This window comes from Pleurodeles waltl, unplaced genomic scaffold (assembly GCF_031143425.1).
Source record: "Pleurodeles waltl isolate 20211129_DDA unplaced genomic scaffold, aPleWal1.hap1.20221129 scaffold_39, whole genome shotgun sequence".
In the NCBI taxonomy this organism is placed as follows: Eukaryota; Metazoa; Chordata; class Amphibia; order Caudata; family Salamandridae; genus Pleurodeles; species Pleurodeles waltl.
Genome location: NW_027150097.1, coordinates 7,065,948 through 7,088,195, shown reverse-complemented (window position 1 = coordinate 7,088,195; position 22,248 = coordinate 7,065,948). Strand labels below are relative to the sequence as shown.

Genomic DNA, 22,248 nt, shown 5'->3' with positions numbered 1-22,248 from the left:
ACTTCAGGCAATTAGTGCAAGCAACGGACAATAGATCTTATCGATAATTTACAGAAACTGTTGACATTGTTTTTGATAAGGGTGCTTGGAAAAAAAAAGTCCAAAAATGTATCCAGCTCGCAAAAGACACTTGTCAGAAGAGGGGTTTGAACCCACATCTCCAAGGAATTTTGTGACCTGAATGGAGCACCTTGGACCACCCGGCCATCCTGACACTCTTGACACCAGACTGATGGCTCAATTTCCAGCTTATAAACCAAAATGAGTGCCATGTACTGAGTGAATGTTATTTAATGTCCTCTGTATTTTCAATTCCAGACCTTCCTGCTCAGGGAAACAGTGGGATCTGAAGCTGATGAAGGAGAGAGGATGGATCATCCTGATAGTGGACCCTGTGGTGACTGCTACTAATTCTCAATCATCGACTACATGGGGTGTGGACTTGCAGAATTTTGAGCCAGTGCATATGGCCGGTGGTGACTGCTACTAATTCTCAATCATCTACTACAGGGGGTGTGGACATGCAGAATTTGGAGCCAGTTCAAGATTCAGATCAGGAGGTGCCTGGCTCCATACCAATCAACTCAGTGCCTCTGAGACAAGGACTTGAACGGTACAGTTTGAGTCCTCGACCGCCATGCTCAACGCGGCTGCAAGGATTCGGGGTGGATTGACTGAATGTGGTATTTATTGTTGTGTACTATTCTTGTATACTGGATTAGTATAGTATCTTTTTTTTGAGCAGCTATGTTTGTTTTGTATTGGTTAAGGAGAAATGTTGTGTTCGTCATGGGCACGCCCATGATGCACACCAAGGGAGGTAGGAAATGTTTGTCTCCCCCGAGTTTTGGAGTTGGATGGTAGGTGCGGTGATGTGGAATCGGAGAGAATAAAAGGTAGGGGAAGGTGTTCCTCGTGGCTAAAGACTCCATATTATTCTTTGTGTATTTATTAAAACTTCTCTGCAAAACAGGCACTCTGTGTGCACGACGCAACACCCCCACCCCTCCCATCCCCTGACTACAGAAGTTAAAAACCAGCTGTGATTGGGACGCAGGGGACCCTGGTGCCACTGAACCTTCTGCACTGTGAACCTGCTGAACTATTGACAGCTGCGCTTTTGATATGTAGGGTCGAAACCTTTATCTCGGCCCCTCTATCACGATTTGTTGAAGATGCTGTGATTTCCTGCTTTACCAATTTACTGCGATTTAGCCAACTTCGGGCAATTAGTGCAAGCAACGGAAAATAGATCTTATCGATAATTTACAGAAACTGTTGACATTGTTTTTGATACGGTGCTTGGGAAAAAAAAGTCCAAAAATGTATCCACCTCGCAAAATACACTTGTCAGAAGTGGGATTCGAACCCTCGCCTCCAAAGGAGACTGCGACCTGAACGCAGCACCTTAGACCACTCGGCCATCCTGACACTCTTGACGCTGCACTGATGGCTCAATTTCGAGCGTATAAACCAGAATGAGTGCCATGTACTGAGTGAATGTTGTTTAATGTCCTCTGTATTTTCAATTCCAGACCTTCCTGCTCAGGGAAACAGTGGGATCTGAAGCTGATGAAGGAGAGAGGATGGATCATCCTGACAGTGGATCCGGTGGTGACTGCTACTAATTCTCAATCATCTATTACATGGGGTGTGGACATGCTGAATTTTGAGCCAGTGCACATGGCCGGTGGTGACTGCTACTAATTCTCAATCATCTACTACAGGGGGTGTGGACATGCAGAATTTGGAGCCAGTTCAAGATTCAGATCAGGAGGTGCCTGGCTCCATACCAATCAACTCAGTGCCTCTGAGACAAGGACTTGAACGGTACAGTTTGAGTCCTCGACCGCCATGCTCAACGCGGCTGCAAGGATTCGGGGTGGATTGACTGAATGTGGCATTTCTTGTTGTGTACTATTCTTGTATACTGGTTTAGTATAGTATCTTTTTTTTTAGCAGCTATGTTTGTTTTGTATTGGTTAAGGAGAAATGTTGTGTTCGTCATGGGCAAGCCTATGATGCACACCAAGGGAGGTAGGGAGTGTTAGTCTCCCCCGAGTTTTGGAGTTGGATGGTAGGCGCGGTGACGTGGAACCGGAGAGAATAAAAGGTCAGGGAAGGTGTTCCTCGTGGCCAATGACTCTATATTATTCTCTGTGTATTTATTAAAACTTATTTGCGAAACAGGCACTGTGTGTGCACGATGCAACACACCCCTCCCATGCCCAGAATACAGAAGTTAAAAACCAGCTGTGATTGGGACGCAGGGGACCCTGGTGCCACTGAACCTTCTGCACTGTGAACCTGCTGAACTATGGACAGCTGTGCTTTTGATATGTAGGGTCGAAACCTTTATCTCGGCCCCTCTATCACGATTTGTTGAAGATGCTGTGATTTCCTGCTTTACCGATTTACTGCGATTTAGCCAACTTCAGGCAATTAGTGCAAGCAACGGACAATAGTTCTTATCGATAATTTACAGAAACTGTTGACATTGTTTTTGATAAGGGTGCTTGGAAAAAAAAGTCCAAAAATGTATCCACCTCACAAAGACACTTGTCAGAAGATGGGTTTCAACCCACGTCTCCAAGGGAGACTGTGTCCTGAATGCAGCACCTTAGACCACCCGGCCATCCTGACACTCTTGACACCAGACTGATGGCTCAATTTTCAGCTTATAAAACAAAATGAATGCCATGTACTGAGTGAATGTTATTTAATGTCCTCTGTATTTTCAATTCCAGACCTTCCTGCTCAGGGAAACAGTGGGATCTGAAGCTGATGAAGGAGAGAGGATGGATCATCCTGACAGTGGACCCTGTGGTGGCTGCTACTAATTCTCAATCATCTACTACATGGGGTGTGGACTTGCAGAATTTTGAGCCAGTGCATATGGCCGGTGGTGACTGCTGCTAATTCTCAAACATCTACTACAGGGGGTGTGGACATGCAGAATTTGGAGCCAGTTCAAGATTCAGATCAGGAGGTGCCTGGCTCCATACCAATCAACTCAGTGCCTCTGAGACAAGGACTTGAACGGTACAGTTTGAGTCCTCGACCGCCATGCTCAACGCGGCTGCAAGGATTCGGGGTGGATTGACTGAATGTGGTATTTATTGTTGTGTACTATTTTTGTATACTAGATTAGTATAGTATCTTTTTTTTGAGCAGCTCTGCTTGTTTTGTATTGGTTAAGGAGAAATGTTGTGTTAGTCATGGGCACGCCCATGATGCACACCAAGGGAGGTAGGGAGTGTTAGTCTCCCCCGAGTTTTGGAGTTGGATGGTAGTTGCGGTGATTTGGAATCGGAGAGAATAAAAGGTAGGGGAAGGTGTTCCTCGTGGCCAAAGACTCCATATTATTCTTTGTGTATTTATTAAAACTTCTCTGCAAAACAGGCACTGTGTGTGCACGACGCAACACCCCCACCCCTCCCATCCCCTGAATACAGAAGTTAAAAACCAGGTCTGATTGGGACGCAGGGGACCCTGGTGCCACTGAACCTTCTGCACTGTGAACCTGCTGAACTATTGACAGCTGCGCTTTTGATATGTAGGGTCGAAACCTTTATCTCGGCCCCTCTATCACGATTTGTTGAAGATGCTGTGATTTCCTGCTTTACCGATTTACTGCGATTTAGCCAACTTCAGGCAATTAGTGCAAGCAACGGAAAATAGATCTTATCGATAATTTACAGAAACTGTTGACATTGTTTTTGATACGGTGCTTGGGAAAAAAAAGTCCAAAAATGTATCCACCTCGCAAAAGACACTTGTCAGAAGTGGGATTCAAACCCACGCCTCCAAAGGAGACTGCGACCTGAACGCAGCGCCTTAGACCACTCGGCCATCCTGACACTCTTGACACTGCACTGATGGCTCAATTTCCAGCTTATAAACCAAAATGAGTGCCATGTACTGAGTGAATGTTGTTTAATGTCCTCTGTATTTTCAATTCCAGACCTTCCTGCTCAGGGAAACAGTGAGATCTGAAGCTGATGAAGGAGAGAGGATGGATCATCCTGACAGTGAATCCGGTGGTGACTGCTACTAATTCTCAATCATCGACTACTTGGGGTGTGGACATGCAGAAGTTTGAGCCGGTGCACATGGCCGGTGGTGACTGCTACTAATTCTCAATCATCTACTACAAGGGGTGTGGACATGCAGAATTTGGAGCCAGTTCAATATTCAGATCAGGAGGTGCCTGGTTCCATACCAATCAACTCAGTGCCTCTGAGACAAGGACTTGAACGGTACAGTTTAAGTCCTCGACCGCCATGCTCAACGCGGCTGCAAGGATTCGGGGTGGATTGACTGAATGTGGCATTTCTTGTTGTGTACTATTCTTGTATACTGGATTAGTATAGTATCTTTTTTTTGAGCAGCTATGTTTGTTTTGTATTGGTTAAGGAGAAATGTTGTGTTCGTCATGGGCACGCCTATGATGCACACCAAGGGAGGTAGGGAGTGTTAGTCTCCCCCGAGTTTTGGAGTTGGATGGTAGGCGCGGTGACGTGGAACCGGAGAGAATAAAAGGCCAGGGAAGGTGTTCCTAGTGGCCAATGACTCTATATTATTCTCTGTGTATTTATTAAAACTTATCTGCGAAACAGGCACCATGTGTGCACGATGCAACACACCCCTCCCATGCCCTGAATACAGAAGTTAAAAACCAGCTGTGATTGGGACGCAGGGGACCCTGGTGCCACTGAACCTTCTGCACTGTGAACCTACTGAACTATTGACAGCTGCGCTCTTGATATGTAGGGTCAAAACCTTTATCTCTGCCCCTCTATCACGATTTGTTGAAGATGCTGTGATTTCCCGCTTTACCGATTTACTGCGATTTAGCCAACTTCAGGAAATTAGTGCAAGCAACGGGCAATAGATCTTATCGATAATTTACAGAAACTGTTGACATTGTTTTTGATACGGGTGCTTGGAAAAAAAAAGTCAAAAAATGTATCCACCTCGCAAAAGACACTTGTCAGAAGTGGGATTCAAACCCACGTCTCCAAAGGAGACTGCAACCTGAATCCAGCACCTTAGACCACCTGGCCATCCTGACACTCTTGACACCAGACAGATGGCTCAAATTTCAGCTTATAAACCAAAATGAGTGCCATGTACTGAGTGAATGTTATTTAATGTCCTCTGTATTTTCAATTCCAGACCTTCCTGCTCCGGGAAACAGTGGGATCTGAAGCTGATGAAGGAGAGAGGATGGATCATCATGACAGTGGATCCGGTGGTGACTGCTACTAATTCTCAATCATCGACTACATGGGGTGTGGACATGCAGAAGTTTGAGCCAGTGCACATGGCCGGTGGTGACTGCTACTAATTCTCAATCATCTACTACAAGGGGTGTGGACATGCAGAATTTGGAGCCAGTCCAAGATTCAGATCAGGAGGTGCCTGGCTCCAAACCAATCAACTCAGTGCCTCTGAGACAAGGACTTGAACGGTACAGTTTGAGTCCTCGATCGCCATGCTGAACGCGGCTGCAAGGATACGGGGTGGATTAACTGAATGTGGCATTTCTTGTTGTGTACTATTCTTGTATACTGGATTAGTATAGTATCTTTTTTTTGAGCAGCTATGTTTGTTTTCTATTGGTTAAGGAGAAATGTTGTGTTTGTCATGGGCACGCCTATGATGCACACCAAGGGAGGTAGGGAGTGTTAGTCTCCCCCGAGTTTTGGAGTTGGATGGTAGGCGCGGTGACGTGGAACCGGGGAGAATAAAAGGTCAGGGAAGGTGTTCCTCGTGGCCAATGACTCTATATTATTCTCTGTGTATTTATTAAAACTTATCTGCGAAACAGGCACCGTGTGTGCACGATGCAACACACCCCTCCCATGCCCTGAATACAGAAGTTAAAAACCAGCTGTGATTGGGACGCAGGGGACCCTGGTGCCACTGAACCTTCTGCACTGTGAACCTGCTGAACTATTGACAGCTGCGCTCTTGATATGTAGGGTCGAAACCTTTATCTCTGCCCCTCTATCACGATTTGTTGAAGATGCTGTGATATCCCGATTTACCGATTTACTGCGATTTAGCCAACTTCAGGAAATTAGTGCAAGCAACGGACAATAGATCTTATCGATAATTTACAGAAACTGTTGACATTGTTTTTGATACAGGTGCTTGGAAAAAAAAAGTCCAACAATGTATCCACCTCGCAAAAGACACTTATCAGAAGCGGGATTCAAACCCACGTCTCCAAAGGAGACTGTGACTTGAGCACAGCGCCTAAGACCACTCGGCCATCCTGACACTCTTGACAGTGAACTGATGGCTCAATTTCCAACTTATAAACCAAAATGAGTGCCATGTACTGAGTGAATGTTGTTTAATATCCTCTGTATTTTCAATTCCAGACCTTCCTGCTCAGGGAAACAGTGGGATCTGAAGCTGATGAAGGAGAGAGGATGGATCATCCTGACAGTGGATCCGGTGGTTATTGCTACTAATTCTCAATCATCTACTACATGGGGTGTGGACATGCTGAATTTTGAGCCAGTGCACATGGCCGGTGGTGACTGCTACTAATTCTCAATCATCTACTACAGGGGGTGTGGACATGCAGAATTTGGAGCCAGTTCAAGATTCAGATCAGGAGGTGCCTGGCTCCATACCAATCAACTCAGTGCCTTTGAGACAAGAACTTGAATGGTACAGTTTGAGTCCTCGACCGCCATGCTCAACGCGGCTGCAAGGATTCGGGGTAGATTGACTGAATGTGGTATTTATTGTTGTGTACTATTCTTGTATACTGGATTAGTATAGTATCTTTTTTTTGAGCAGCTATGTTTGTTTTGTATTGGTTAAGGAGAAATGTTGTGTTCGTCATGGGCACGCCCATGATGCACACCAAGGGAGGTAGGGAGTGTTAGTCTCCCCCGAGATTTGGAGTTGGATGGTAGGTGCGGTGATGTGGAATCGGAGAGATTAAAAGGTAGGGGAAGGTGTTCCTCGTGGCCAAAGACTCCATATTATTCTTTGTGTATTTATTCAAACTTCTCTGCAAAACAGGCACTGTGTGTGCACAACGAAAAACCCCCACCCCTCCCATCCCCTTAATACAGAAGTTAAAAACCAGCTGTGATTGGGACGCAGGGGACCCTGGTGCCACTGAACCTTCTGCACTGTTAACCTGCTGAACTATTGACAGCTGCGCTTTTGATATGTAGGGTCGAAACCTTTATCTCGGCCCCTCTATCACGATTTGTTGAAGATGCTGTGATTTCCTGCTTTACCGATTTACTGCGATTTAGCCAACTTCAGGCAATTAGTGCACGCAACGGAAAATAGATCTTATCGATAATTTACAGAAACTGTTGACATTGTTTTTGATACGGTGCTTGGGAAAAAAAGTCCAAAAATGTATCCACCTCACAAAATAAACTTGTCAGAAGTGGGATTTGAACCCACACCTCCAAGGGAGGCTGCGACCTGAACGCAGCGACTTAGACCACTCGGCCATCCTGACACTATTCACACCTTGCTCATGGCTCAATTTCGAGCGTATAAACCAAAATGAGTGCCATGTACTGAGTGAATGTTGTTTAATGTCCTCTGTATTTTCAAGTCCAGACCTTCCTGCTCAGGGAAACAGTGGGATCTGAAGCTGATGAAGGAGAGAGGATGGATCATCCTGACAGTGAATCCGGTGGTGACTGCTACTAATTCTCAATCATCGACTACATGGAGTGTGGACATGCAGAAGTTTGAGCCAGTGCACATGGCCGGTGGTGACTGCTACTAATTCTCAATCATCTACTACAAGGGGTGTGGACATGCAGAATTTGGAGCCAGTTCAAGATTCAGATCAGGAGGTGCCTGGCTCCATACCAATCAACTCAGAGCCTCTGAGACAAGGACTTGAACGGTACAGTTTGAGTCCTCGACCGCCATGCTCAACGCGGCTGCAAGGATTCGGGGTGGATTGATTGAATGTGGCATTTCTTGTTGTGTAGTATTCTTGTATACTGGATTAGTATAGTATCTTTTTTTTGAGAAGCTATGTTTGTTTTGTATTGGTTAAGGAGAAATGTTGTGTTCGTCATGGGCACGCCTATGATGCACACCAAGGGAGGTAGGGAGTGTTAGTCTCCCCCCAGTTTTGGAGTTGGATGGTAGGCGCGGTGATGTGGAACCGGAGAGAATAAAAGGTCAGGGAAGGTGTTCCTCGTGGCCAATGACTCTATATTATTCTCTGTGCATTTATTAAAACTTATCTGCGAAACAGGCACTGTGTGTGCACGATGCAACACACCCCTCCCATGCCCTGAATACAGAAGTTAAAAACCAGCTGTGATTGGGACGCAGGGGACCCTGGTGCCACTGAACCTTCTGCACTGTGAACCTGCTGAACTATTGACAGCTGCGCTCTTGATATGTAGGGTCGAAACCTTTATCTCGGCCCTTCTATCAAGATTTGTTGAAGATGCTGTGATTTCCTGCTTTACCGATTTACTGCGATTTAGCCAACTTAAGGCAATTAGTGCAAGCAACGGACAATAGATCTTATCGATAATTTACAGAAACTGTTGACATTGTTTTTGATAAGGATGCTTGGAAACAAAAAGTCCAAAAATGTATCCTCCTCACAAAGACACTAGTCAGAAGAGGGGTTTGAACCCACGTCTCCAAGGAAGACCGTGACCTGAATGCAGCACCTTGGACCACCCGGCCATCCTGACACTCTTGACACCAGACTGATGGCTCAATTTCCAGCTTATAAACCAAAATGAGTGCCATGTACTGAGTGAATGTTATTTAATGTCCTCTGTATTTTCAATTCCAGACCTTCCTGCTCAGGGAAACAGTGGGATCTGAAGCTGATGAAGGAGAGAGGATGGATCATCCTGACAGGGGACCCTGTGGTGACTGCTACTAATTCTCAATCATCTACTACATGGGGTGTGGACTTGCAGAATTTTGAGCCAGTGCATATGGCCGGTGGTGACTGCTACTAATTCTCAATCATCTACTACAGGGGGTGTGGACATGCAGAATTTGGAGAAAGTTCAAGATTCAGATCAGGAGGTGCCTGGCTCCATACCAATCAACTCAGTGCCTCTGAGACAAGGACTTGAACGGTACAGTTTGAGTCATCGACCGCCATGCTCAACGCGGCTGCAAGGATTCGGGGTGGATTGACTGAATGTGCTATTTATTGTTGTGTACTATTCTTGTATACTGGATTAGTATAGTATCTTTTTTTTGAGCAGCTATGTTTGTTTTGTATTGGTTAAGGAGAAATGTTGTGTTCGTCATGGGCACGCCTATGATGCACACCAAGGGAGGTAGGGAGTGTTAGTCTCCCCCGAGTTTTGGAGTTGGATGGTAGGCGCGGTGACGTGGAACCGGAGAGAATAAAAGGCCAGGGAAGGTGTTCCTCGTGGCCAATGACTCTATATTATTCTCTGTGTATTTATTAAAACTTATCTGCGAAACAGGCACCATGTGTGCACGATGCAACACACCCCTCCCATGCCCTGAATACAGAAGTTAAAAACCAGCTGTGATTGGGACGCAGGGGACCCTGGTGCCACTGAACCTTCTGCACTGTGAACCTACTGAACTATTGACAGCTGCGCTCTTGGTATGTAGGGTCAAAACCTTTATCTCTGCCCCTCTATCACGATTTGTTGAAGATGCTGTGATTTCCCGCTTTACCGATTTACTGCGATTTAGCCAACTTCAGGAAATTAGTGCAAGCAACGGACAATAGATCTTATCGATAATTTACAGAAACTGTGGACATTGTTTTTGATACGGGTGCTTGGAAAAAAAAAGTCAAAAAATGTATCCACCTCGCAAAAGACACTTGTCAGAAGTGGGATTTGAACCCATGCCTCCAAAGGAGACTGCGACCTGAACGCGGCGCCTTAGACCACCCGGCCATCCTGACACTCTTGACACCAGACTGATGGCTCAATTTCCAGCTTATAAACCAAAATGAGTGCCATGTACTGAGTGAATGTTATTTAATGTCCTCTGTATTTTCAATTCCAGACCTTCCTGCTCAGGGAAACAGTGGGATCTGAAGCTGATGAAGGAGAGAGGATGGATCATCCTGACAGTGGACCCTGTGGTGACTGCTACTAATTCTCAATCATCTACTACATGGGGTGTGGACTTGCAGAATTTTGAGCCAGTGCATATGGCCGGTGGTGACTGCTACTAATTCTCAATCATCTACTACAGGGGGTGTGGACATGCAGAATTTGGAGCCAGTTCAAGATTCAGATCAGGAGGTGCCTGGCTCCATACCAATCAACTCAGTGCCTTTGAGACAAGAACTTGAACGGTACAGTTTGAGTCCTCGACCGCCATGCTCAACGCGGCTGCAAGGATTCGGGGTAGATTGACTGAATGTGGTATTTATTGTTGTGTACTATTCTTGTATACTGGATTAGTATAGTATCTTTTTTTTGAGCAGCTATGTTTGTTTTGTATTGGTTAAGGAGAAATGTTGTGTTCGTCATGGGCACGCCCATGATGCACACCAAGGGAGGTAGGGAGTGTTAGTCTCCCCCGAGATTTGGAGTTGGATGGTAGGTGCGGTGATGTGGAATCGGAGAGATTAAAAGGTAGGGGAATGTGTTCCTCGTGGCCAAAGACTCCATATTATTCTTTGTGTATTTATTCAAACTTCTCTGCAAAACAGGCACTGTGTGTGCACGACGCAAAACCCCCACCCCTCCCATCCCCTTAATACAGAAGTTAAAAACCAGCTGTGATTGGGACGCAGGGGACCCTGGTGCCACTGAACCTTCTGCACTGTTAACCTGCTGAACTATTGACAGCTGCGCTTTTGATATGTAGGGTCGAAACCTTTATCTCGGCCCCTCTATCACGATTTGTTGAAGATGCTGTGATTTCCTGCTTTACCGATTTACTGCAATTTAGCCAACTTCAGGCAATTAGTGCACGCAACGGAAAATAGATCTTATCGATAATTTACAGAAACTGTTGACATTGTTTTTGATACGGTGCTTGGGAAAAAAAGTCCAAAAATGTATCCACCTCGCAAAACACACTTGTCCGAAGTGGGATTTGAACCCACACCTCCAAGGGAAGCTGCGACCTGAACGCAGCGCCTTAGACCACTAGGCCATCCTGACACTATTCACACCTCGCTCATGGCTCAATTTTGATCGTATAAACCAAAATGAGTGCCATGTACTGAGTGAATGTTGTTTAATGTCCTCTGTATTTTCAAGTCCAGACCTTCCTGCTCAGGGAAACAGTGGGATCTGAAGCTGATGAAGGAGAGAGGATGGATCATCCTGACAGTGAATCCGGTGGTGACTGCTACTAATTCTCAATCATCGACTACATGGAGTGTGGACATGCAGAAGTTTGAGCCAGTGCACATGGCCGGTGGTGACTGCTACTAATTCTCAATCATCTACTACAAGGGGTGTGGACATGCAGAATTTGGAGCCAGTTCAAGATTCAGATCAGGAGGTGCCTGGCTCCATACCAATCAACTCAGAGCCTCTGAGACAAGGACTTGAACGGTACAGTTTGAGTCCTCGACCGCCATGCTCAACGCGGCTGCAAGGATTCGGGGTGGATTGACTGAATGTGGCATTTCTTGTTGTGTACTATTCTTGTATACTGGATTAGTATAGTATCTTTTTTTTGAGAAGCTATGTTTGTTTTGTATTGGTTAAGGAGAAATGTTGTGTTCGTCATGGGCACGCCTATGATGCACACCAAGGGAGGTAGGGAGTGTTAGTCTCCCCCCAGTTTTGGAGTTGGATGGTAGGCGCGGTGATGTGGAACCGGAGAGAATAAAAGGTCAGGGAAGGTGTTCCTCGTGGCCAATGACTCTATATTATTCTCTGTGTATTTATTAAAACTTATCTGCGAAACAGGCACCGTGTGTGCACGATGCAACACACCCCTCCCATGCCCTGAATACAGAAGTTAAAAACCAGCTGTGATTGGGACGCAGGGGACCCTGGTGCCACTGAACCTTCTGCACTGTGAACCTGCTGAACTATTGACAGTTGCGCTCTTGATATATAGGGTCGAAACCTTTATCTCTGCCCCTCTATCACGATTTGTTGAAGATGCTGTGATTTCCCGCTTTACTGATTTACTGCGATTTAGCCAACTTTAGGAAATTAGTGCAAGCAACGGACAATAGATCTTATTGATAATTTACAGAAACTGTTGACATTGTTTTTGATACGGATGCTTGGAAAAAAAAAGTCCAAAAATGTATCCACCTCGCAAAAGACACTTGTCAGAAGTGGGATTCGAACCCACGCCTCCAAAGGAGACTGCGACCTAAACACAGCGCCTTAGACCACTCGGCCATCCTGACACTGCACTGATGGCTCAATTTCCAGCTTATAAACCAAAATGAGTGCCATGTACTGAGTGAATGTTGTTAAATGTCCTCTGCATTTTCAATTCCAGACCTTTCTGCTCAGGGAAACAGTGGAATCTGAAGCTGATGAAGGAGAGAGGATGGATCATCCTGACAGTGGATCCGGTGGTGACTGCTACTAATTCTCAATCATCTACTACATGGGGTGTGGACATGCTGAATTTTGAGCCAGTGCACATGGCCAGTGGTGACTGCTACTAATTCTCAATCATCTACTACAGGGGGTGTGGACATGCAGAATTTGGAGCCAGTTCAAGATTCAGATCAGGAGTTGCCTGGCTCCATACCAATCAACTCAGTGCCTCTGAGACAAGGACTTGAACGGTACAGTTTGAGTCCTCGACCGCCATGCTCAACGCGGCTGCAAGGATTCGGGGTGGATTGACTGAATGTGGCATTTCTTGTTGTGTACTATTCTTGTATACTGGATTAGTATAGTATCTTTTTTTTGAGCATCTATGTTTGTTTTGTATTGGTTAAGGAGAAATGTTGTGTTCGTCATGGGCACGCCTATGATGCACACCAAGGGAGGTAGGGAGTGTTAGTCTCCCCGAGTTTTGGAGTTGGATGTTAGGTGCGGTGACGTGCAACCGGAGAGAATAAAAGGCCAGGGAAGGTGTTCCTCGTGGCCAATGACTCTATATTATTCTCTGTGTATTTATTCAAACTTATCTGCGAAACAGACACCATGTGTGCACGATGCAACACACCCCTCCCATGCCCTGAATACAGAAGTTAAAAACCAGCTGTGATTGTGACGCAGGGGACCCTGGTGCCACTGAACCTTCTGCACTGTGAACCTGCTGAACTATTGACAGCTGCGCTCTTGATATGTAGGGTCAAAACCTTTATCTCTGCCCCTCTATCACGATTTGTTGAAGATGCTGTGATTTCCTGCTTTACCGATTTACTGCGATTTAGCCAACTTCAGGCAATTAGTGCAAGCAACGGAAAATAGATCTTATCGATAATTTACAGAAACTGTTGACATTGTTTTTGATACGGTGCTTGGGAAAAAAAAGTCCAAAAATGTATCCACCTCGCAAAATGCACTTGTCAGAAGTGGGATTTGAACCCACGCCTCCAAGGGAGAATGCGACCTGAACACAGCGCCTTAGACCACTCGGCCATACTGACACTCTTCACACCTTGCACATGGCTCAATTTCGAGCGTATAAACCAAAATGAGTGCCATGTACTGAGTGAATGTGTTTTAATGTCCTCCTGTATTTTCAATTCCAGACCTTCCTGCTCAGGGAAACAGTGGGATCTGAAGCTGATGAAGGAGAGAGGATGGATCATCCTGACAGTGAATCCGGTGGTGACTGCTACTAATTCTCAATCATCCACTACTTGGGGTGTGGACATGCAGAAGTTTGAGCCAGTGCATATGGCCGGTGGTGACTGCTACTAATTCTCAATCATCTACTACAAGGGGTGTGGACATGCAGAATTTGGAGCCAGTTCAAGATTCAGATCAGGAGGTGCCTGGCTCCATACCAATCAACTCAGTGCCTCTGAGACAAGGACTTGAACGGTACAGTTTGAGTCCTCGACCGCCATGCTCAACGCGGATGCAAGGATTCGGGGTGGATTGACTGAATGTGGCATTTCTTGTTGTGTACTATTCTTGTATACTGGATTAGTATAGTATCTTTTTTTTGAGCAGCTATGTTTGTTTTGTATTGGTTAAGGAGAAATGTTGTGTTCGTCATGGGCACGCCTATGATGCACACCAAGGGAGGTAGGGAGTGTTAGTCTCCCCCGAGTTTTGGAGTTGGATGGTAGGCGCGGTGACGTGGAACCGGAGAGAATAAAAGGCCAGGGAAGGTGTTCCTTGTGGCCAATGACTCTATATTATTCTCTGTGTATTTATTAAAACTTATCTGCGAAACAGGCACCATGTGTGCACGATGCAACACACCCCTCCCATGCCCTGAATACAGAAGTTAAAACCAGCTGTGATTGGGACGCAGGGGACCCTGGTGCCACTGAACCTTCTGCACTGTGAACCTACTGAACTATTGACAGCTGCGCTCTTGATATGTAGGGTCAAAACCTTTATCTCTGCCCCTCTATCACGATTTGTTGAAGATGCTGTGATTTCCCGCTTTACCGATTTACTGCGATTTAGCCAACTTCAGGAAATTAGTGCAAGCAACGGACAATAGATCTTATCGATAATTTACAGAAACTGTTGACATTGTTTTTGATACGGGTGCTTGGAAAAAAAAAGTCAAAAAATGTATCCACCTCGCAAAAGACACTTGTCAGAAGTGGGATTCAAACCCACGCCTCCAAAGGAGACTGCGACCTGAAAGCAGCGCCTTAGACCACCCAGCCATCCTGACACTCTTAGCACCACACTGATGGCTCAATTTCCAGCTTATAAACCAAAATGAGTGACATGTACTGAGTGAATGTTATTTAATGTCCTCTGTATTTTGAATTCCAGACCTTCCTGCTCAGGGAAACAGTGGGATCTGAAGCTGATGAAGGAGAGAGGATGGATCATCCTGACAGTGGACCCTGTGGTGACTGCTACTAATTCTCAATCATCTACTACATGGGGTGTGGACTTGCAGAATTTTGAGCCAGTGCATATGGCCGGTGGTGACTGCTACTAATTCTCAATCATCTACTACAGGGGGTGTGGACATGCAGAATTTGGAGCCAGTTCAAGATTCAGACCAGGAGGTGCCTGGCTCCATACCAATCAACTCAGTGCCTCTGAGACAAGAACTTGAACGGTACAGTTTGAGTCCTCGACCGCCATGCTCAACGCGGCTGCAAGGATTCGGGGTGGATTGACTGAATGTGGTATTTATTGTTGTGTACTATTCTTGTATACTGGATTAGTATAGTATCTTTTTTTTGAGCAGCTATGTTTGTTTTGTATTGGTTAAGGAGAAATGTTGTGTTCGTCCTGGGCACGCCCATGATGCACACCAAGGGAGGTAGGGAGTGTTAGTCTCCCCCGAGATTTGGAGTTGGATGGTAGGTGCGGTGATGTGGAATCGGAGAGAATAAAAGGTAGGGGAAGGTGTTCCTCGTGGCCAAAGACTCCATATTATTCTTTGTGTATTTATTAAAACTTCTCTGCAAAACAGGCACTGTGTGTGCACGACGCAACACCCCCAACCCTCCCATCCCCTGAATACAGAAGTAAAAAACCAGCTATGATTGGAACGCAGGAGACCCTGGTGCCACTGAACCTTCTGCACTGTTAACCTGCTGAACTATTGACAGCTGCCCTTTTGATATGTAGGGTCGAAACCTTTATCTCGGCCCCTCTATCACGATTTGTTGAAGATGCTGTGATTTCCTGCTTTACCGATTTACTGCGATTTAGCCAACTTCAGGCAATTAGTGCAAGCAACGGAAAGTAGATCTTATCGATAATTTACAGAAACTGTTGACATTGTTTTTGATACGGTGCTTGGGAAAAAAAGTCCAAAAATGTATCCACCTCGCAAAATACACTTGTCAGAAGTGGGATTTGAACCCACACTTCCAAGGGAGGATGCGACCTGAACGCAGCACCTTAGACCACTAGGCCATCCTGACACTCTTCGCACCTCGCTCATGGCTCAATTTCGAGCGTATAAACCAAAATGAGTGCCATGTACTGAGTGAATGTTGTTTAATGTCCTCTGTATTTTCAAGTCCAGACCTTCCTGCTCAGGGAAACAGTGGGATCTGAAGCTGATGAAGGAGAGAGGATGGATCATCCTGACAGTGAATCCGGTGGTGACTGCTACTAATTCTCAATCATCGACTACATGGGGTGTGGACATGCAGAAGTTTGAGCCAGTGCACATGGCCGGTGGTGACTGCTACTAATTCTCAATCATCTACTACAAGGGGTGTGGACATGCAGAATTTGGAGCCAGTTCAAGATTCAGATCAGGAGGTGCCTGGCTCCATACCAATCAACTCAGTGCCTCTGAGACAAGGACTTGAACGGTACAGTTTGAGTCCTCGACCGCCATGCTCAACGCGGCTGCAAGGATTCGGGGTGGATTGACTGAATGTGGCATTTCTTGTTGTGTACTATTCTTGTATACTGGATTAGTATAGTATCTTTTTTTTGAGCAGCTATGTTTGTTTTGTATTGGTTAAGGAGAAATGTTGTGTTCGTCATGGGCACGCCTATGATGCACACCAAGGGAGGTAGGGAGTGTTAGTCTCCCCCGAGTTTTGGAGTTGGATGGTAGGCGCGGTGATGTGGAACCGGAGAGAATAAAAGGTCAGGGAAGGTGTTCCTCGTGGCCAATGACTCTATATTATTCTCTGTGTATTTATTAAAACTTATCTGCGAAACAGGCACTGTGTGTGCACGATGCAACACACCCCTCCCATGTCCTGAATACAGAAGTTAAAAACCAGCTGTGATTGGGACGCAGGGGACCCTGGTGCCACTGAACCTTCTGCACTGTGAACCTGCTGAACTATTGACAGCTGCGCTCTTGATATGTAGGGTCGAAACCTTTATCTCTGCCCCTCTATCACGATTTGTTGAAGATGCTGTGATTTCCCGCTTTACCGATTTACTGTGATTTAGCCAACTTTAGGAAATTAGTTCAAGCAACGGACAATAGATCTTATCGATAATTTACAGCAACTGTTGACATTGTTTTTGATACGGATGCTTGGAAAAAAAAAGTCAAAAAATGAATCCACCTCGCAAAAGACACTTGTCAGAAGTGGGATTCGAACCCACGCCTCCAAGGGAGACTGCGACCTGAACGCAGCGCCTTAGACCACTCTGCCATCCTTACAATGCACTGATGGCTCAATTTCCAGCTTATAAACCAAAATGAGTGCCATGTACTGAGTGAATGTTGTTTAATGTCCTCTGTATTTTCAATTCCAGACCTTCCTGCTCAGGGAAACAGTGGGATCTGAAGCTGATGAAGGAGAGAGGATGGATCATCCTGACAGTGGATCCGGTGGTGACTGCTACTAATTCTCAATCATCTACTACATGGGGTGTGGACATGCTGAATTTTGAGCCAGTGCACATGTCCGGTGGTGACTGCTACTAATTCTCAGTCATCTACTACAGGGGGTGTGGACATGCAGAATTTGGAGCCAGTTCAAGATTCAGATCAGGAGGTGCCTGGCTCCATACCAATCAACTCAGTGCCTCTGAGACAAGGACTTGAACGGTACAGTTTGAGTCCTTGACCGCCATGCTCAACGCGGCTGCAAGGATTCGGGGTGGATTGACTTAATGTGGCATTTCTTGTTGTGTACTATTCTTGTATACTGGTTTAGTATAGTATCTTTTTTTTGAGCAGCTATGTTTGTTTTGTATTGGTTAAGGAGAAATGTTGTGTTCGTCATGGGCACGCCTATGATGCACACCAAGGGAGGTAGGGAGTGTTAGTCTCCCCCGAGTTTTGGAGTTGGATGGTAGGCGCGGTGACGTGGAACCGGAGAGAATAAAAGGTCAGGGAAGGTGTTCCTCGTGGCCAATGACTCTATATTATTCTCTGTGTATTTATTAAAACGTATTTGCGAAACAGGCACTGTGTGTGCACGATGCAACACACCCCTTCCATGCCCTGAATACAGAAGTTAAAAACCAGCTGTGATTGGGACGCAGGGGACCCTGGTGCCATTGAACCTTCTGCACTGTGAACCTGCTGAACTATTGACAGCTGTGCTTTTGATATGTAGGGTCGAAACCTTTATCTCGGCCCTTCTATCAAGATTTGTTGAAGATGCTGTGATTTCCTGCTTTACCGATTTACTGCGATTTAGCCAACTTCAGGCAATTAGTGCAAGCAACGGACAATAGATCTTATCGATAATTTACAGAAACTGTTGACATTGTTTTTGATACTGGTGCTTGGAAAAAAAAAGTCAAAAAATGTATCCACCTCGCAAAAGACACTTGTCAGAAGTGGGATTCGAACCCACGCCTCCAAAGGAGACTGCTAGCTGAACGCAGCGCCTTAGACCACTCGGCCATCCTAACACTCTTGACACTGCACTGATAGCTCAATTTCCAGCTTATAAACCAAAATGAGTGCCATGTACTGAGTGAATGTTGTTTAATGTCCTCTGTATTTTCAATTCCAGACCTTACTGCTCAGGGAAACAGTGGGATCTGAAGCTGATGAAGGAGAGAGGATGGATCATCCTGACAGTGGATCCGGTGGTGACTGCTACTAATTCTCAATCATCTACTACATGGGGTGTGGACATGCTGAATTTTGAGCCAGTGCACATGGCCGGTGGTGACTGCTACTAATTCTCAATCATCTACTACAGGGGGTGTGGACATGCAGAATTTGGAGCCAGTTCAAGATTCAGATCAGGAGGTGCCTGGCTCCATACCAATCAACTCAGTGCCTCTGAGACAAGGACTTGAACGGTACAGTTTGAGTCCTCGACCGCCATGCTCAACGCGGCTGCAAGGATTCGGGGTGGATTGACTGAATGTGGCATTTCTTGTTGTCTACTATTCTTGTATACTGGATTAGTATAGTATCTTTTTTTTGAGCAGCTATGTTTGTTTTGTATTGGTTAAGGAGAAATGTTGTGTTCGTCATGGGCACGCCTCTGATGCACACCAAGGGAGGTAGGGAGTGTTAGTCTCCCCCGAGTTTTGGAGTTGGATGGTAGGCGCGGTGAAGTGGAACCGGAGAGAATGAAAGGTCAGGGAAGGTGTTCCTCGTGGCCAATGACTCTATATTATTCTCTGTGTATTTATTAAAATTTATCTGCGAAACAGGCACCGTGTGTGCACGATGCAACACACCCCTCCCATGCCCTGAATACAGAAGTTAAAATCCAGCTGTGATTGGGACGCAGGGGACCCTGGTGCCACTGAACCTTCTGCACTGTGAACCTGCTGAACTATTGACAGCTGCGCTCTTGATATGTAGGGTCCAAACCTTCATCTCTGCCCCTCTATCACGATTTGTTGAAGATGCTGTGATTTCCCGCTTTACCGATTTACTGCGATTTAGCCAACTTCAGGAAATTAGTGCAAGCAACGGACAATAGATCTTATCGATAATTTACAGAAACTGTTGACATTGTTTTTTATACGGGTGCTTAGAAAAAAAAAGTCCAAAAATGTATCCACCTCGCAAAAGACACTTGTCAGAAGTGGGATTCGAACCCACGTCTCCAAGGGAGACTGTGACCTGAACGCAGCACCTTAGACCACCTGGCCATCCTGACACTCTTGACACCAGACTGATGGCTCAATTTCCAGCTTATAAACCAAAATGAGTGCCATGTACTGAGTGAATGTTATTTAATGTCCTCTGTATTTTCAATTCCAGACCTTTCTGCTGAGGGAAACAGTGGGATCTGAAGCTGATGAAGGAGAGAGGATGGATCATCCTGACTGTGGACCCTGTGGTGACTGCTTCTAATTCTCAATCATCTACTACATGGGGTGTGGACATGCAGAATTTTGAGCCAGTGCATATGGCCGGTGGTGACTGCTACTAATTCTCAATCATCTACTACAGGGGGTGTAGACATGCAGAATTTGGAGCCAGTTCAAGATTCAGATCAGGAGGTGCCTGGCTCCATACCAATCAACTCAGTGCCTCTGAGACAAGGACTTGAACGGTACAGTTTGAGTCCTCGACCGCCATGCTCAACGCGGCTGCAAGGATTCGGGGTGGATTGACTGAATGTGGTATTTATTGTTGTGTACTATTCTTGTATACTGGATTAGTATAGTATCTTTTTTTGGAGCAGCTATGTTTGTTTTGTATTGGTTAAGGAGAAATGTTGTGTTCGTCATGGGGAAGCCCATGATGCACACCAAGGGAGGTAGGGAGTGTTAGTCTCCCCCGAGTTTTGGAGTTGGATGGTAGGTGCGGTGATGTGGAATCAGAGAAAATAAAAGGTAGGGGAAGGTGTTACTCGTGGCCAAAGACTCCATATTATTCTTTGTGTATTTATTAAAACTTATCTGCAAAACAGCCACTGTGTGTGCACGATGCAACACCCCCACCCCTCCCATCCCCTGAATACAGAAGTTAAAAACCAGCTGTGATTGGGACGCAGGGGACCCTGGTGCCACGGAACCTTCTGCACTGTGAACCTGCTGAACTATTGACAGCTGCGCTCTTGATATGTAGGGTCGAAACCTTCATCTCTGCCCCTCTATCACGATTTGTTGAAGATGCTGTGATTTCCCGCTTTACCGATTTACTGCGATTTAGCCAACTTCAGGAAATTAGTGCAAGCAACGGACAATAGATCTTATCGATAATTTACAGAAACTGTTGACATTGTTTTTGATACGGGTGCTTGGAAAAAAAAAGTCCAAAAATTTAACCACCTCGCAAAATACACTTGTCAGAAGTGGGATTTGAACCCACGCCTCCAAGGGAGACTGCGACCTAAACGCAGCACCTTAGACCACGCAGCCATCCTGAAACTCTTGACACCTTGCTCATGTCTCAATTTCGAGCGTTTAAACCAAAATGAGTGCCATGTACTGAGTGAATGTTGTTTAATGTCCTCTGTATTTTCAATTACAGACCTTCCTGCTCAGGGAAACAGTGGGATCTGAAGCTGATGAAGGAGAGAGGATGGATGATCCTGACAGTGAATCCGGTGGTGACTGCTACTAATTCTCAATCATCGACTACTTGGGGTGTGGACATGCAGAAGTTTGAGCCAGTGCACATGGCCGGTGGTGACTGCTAGTAATTCTCAATCATCTACTACAAGGGGTGTGGACATGCAGAATTTGGAGCCAGTTCAAGATTCAGATCAGGAGGTGCCTGGCTCCATACCAATCAACTCAGTGCCTCTGAGACAAGGACTTGAACGGTACAGTTTGAGTCCTCGACCGCCATGCTCAACGCGGCTGCAAGGATTCGGGGTGGATTGACTGAATGTGGCATTTCTTGTTGTGTACTATTCTTGTATACTGGATTAGTATAGTATCTTTTTTTTGAGCAGCTATGTTTGTTTTGTATTGGTTAAGGAGAAATGTTGTGTTCGTCATGGGCACGCCTATGATGCACACCAAGGCAGGTAGGGAGTGTTAGTCTCCCCCGAGTTTTGGAGTTGGATGGTAGGCGCGGTGACGTGGAACCGGAGAGAATAAAAGGCCAGGGAAGGTGTTCCTCGTGGCCAATGACTCTATATTATTCTCTGTGTATTTATTAAAACTTATCTGCGAAACAGGCACCATGTGTGCACGATGCAACACACCCCTCCCATGCCCTGAATACAGAAGTTAAAAACCAGCTGTGATTGGGACGCAGGGGACCCTGGTGCCACTGAACCTTCTGCACTGTGAACCTGCTGAACTATTGACAGCTGTGCTCTTGATATGTAGGGTCAAAACCTTTATCTCTGCCCCTCTATCACGATTTGTTGAAGATGCTGTGATTTCCCGCTTTACCGATTTACTGCGATTTAGCCAACTTCAGGAAATTAGTGCAAGCAACGGACAATAGATCTTATCGATAATTTTCAGAAACTGTTGACATTGTTTTTGATAATGGTGCTTGGAAAAAAAAAGTCAAAAAATGTATCCACCTCGCAAAATTCACTTGTCAGAAGTGGGATTCGAACCCACGCCTCCAAAGGAGATTGCGACCTGAACACAGCGCCTTAGACCACTCGGCCATCCTGACACTCTTGACTCTGGACTGAGGGCTCAATTTCCAGCTTATAAACCAAAATGAGTGCCATGTACTGAGTGAATGTTGTTTAATGTCCTCTGTATTTTCAATTCCAGACCTTCCTGCTCAGGGAAACAGTGGGATCTGAAGCTGATGAAGGAGAGAGGATGGATCATCCTGACAGTGGATCCGGTGGTGACT

The 22,248-nt window shown here is 45.7% G+C and overlaps 3 non-coding genes across 3 annotated transcripts; all 3 read right to left on the bottom strand.

The window, feature by feature from the left end:
• Positions 1-3,777: 3,777 nt before the first annotated feature.
• TRNAL-CAG (transfer RNA leucine (anticodon CAG)) lies at positions 3,778-3,860 on the bottom strand. The gene has a single exon. It is a non-coding gene; the product is annotated as a tRNA-Leu (tRNA).
• Positions 3,861-12,278: 8,418 nt separating this feature from the next.
• On the bottom strand, positions 12,279-12,361 carry TRNAL-UAG (transfer RNA leucine (anticodon UAG)). Its single transcript has one exon. It is a non-coding gene; the product is annotated as a tRNA-Leu (tRNA).
• A 9,615-nt stretch (positions 12,362-21,976) lies between these two features.
• Positions 21,977-22,059, bottom strand: TRNAL-CAG (transfer RNA leucine (anticodon CAG)). The gene has a single exon. It is a non-coding gene; the product is annotated as a tRNA-Leu (tRNA).
• Between the last annotated feature and the right edge of the window lie 189 nt (positions 22,060-22,248).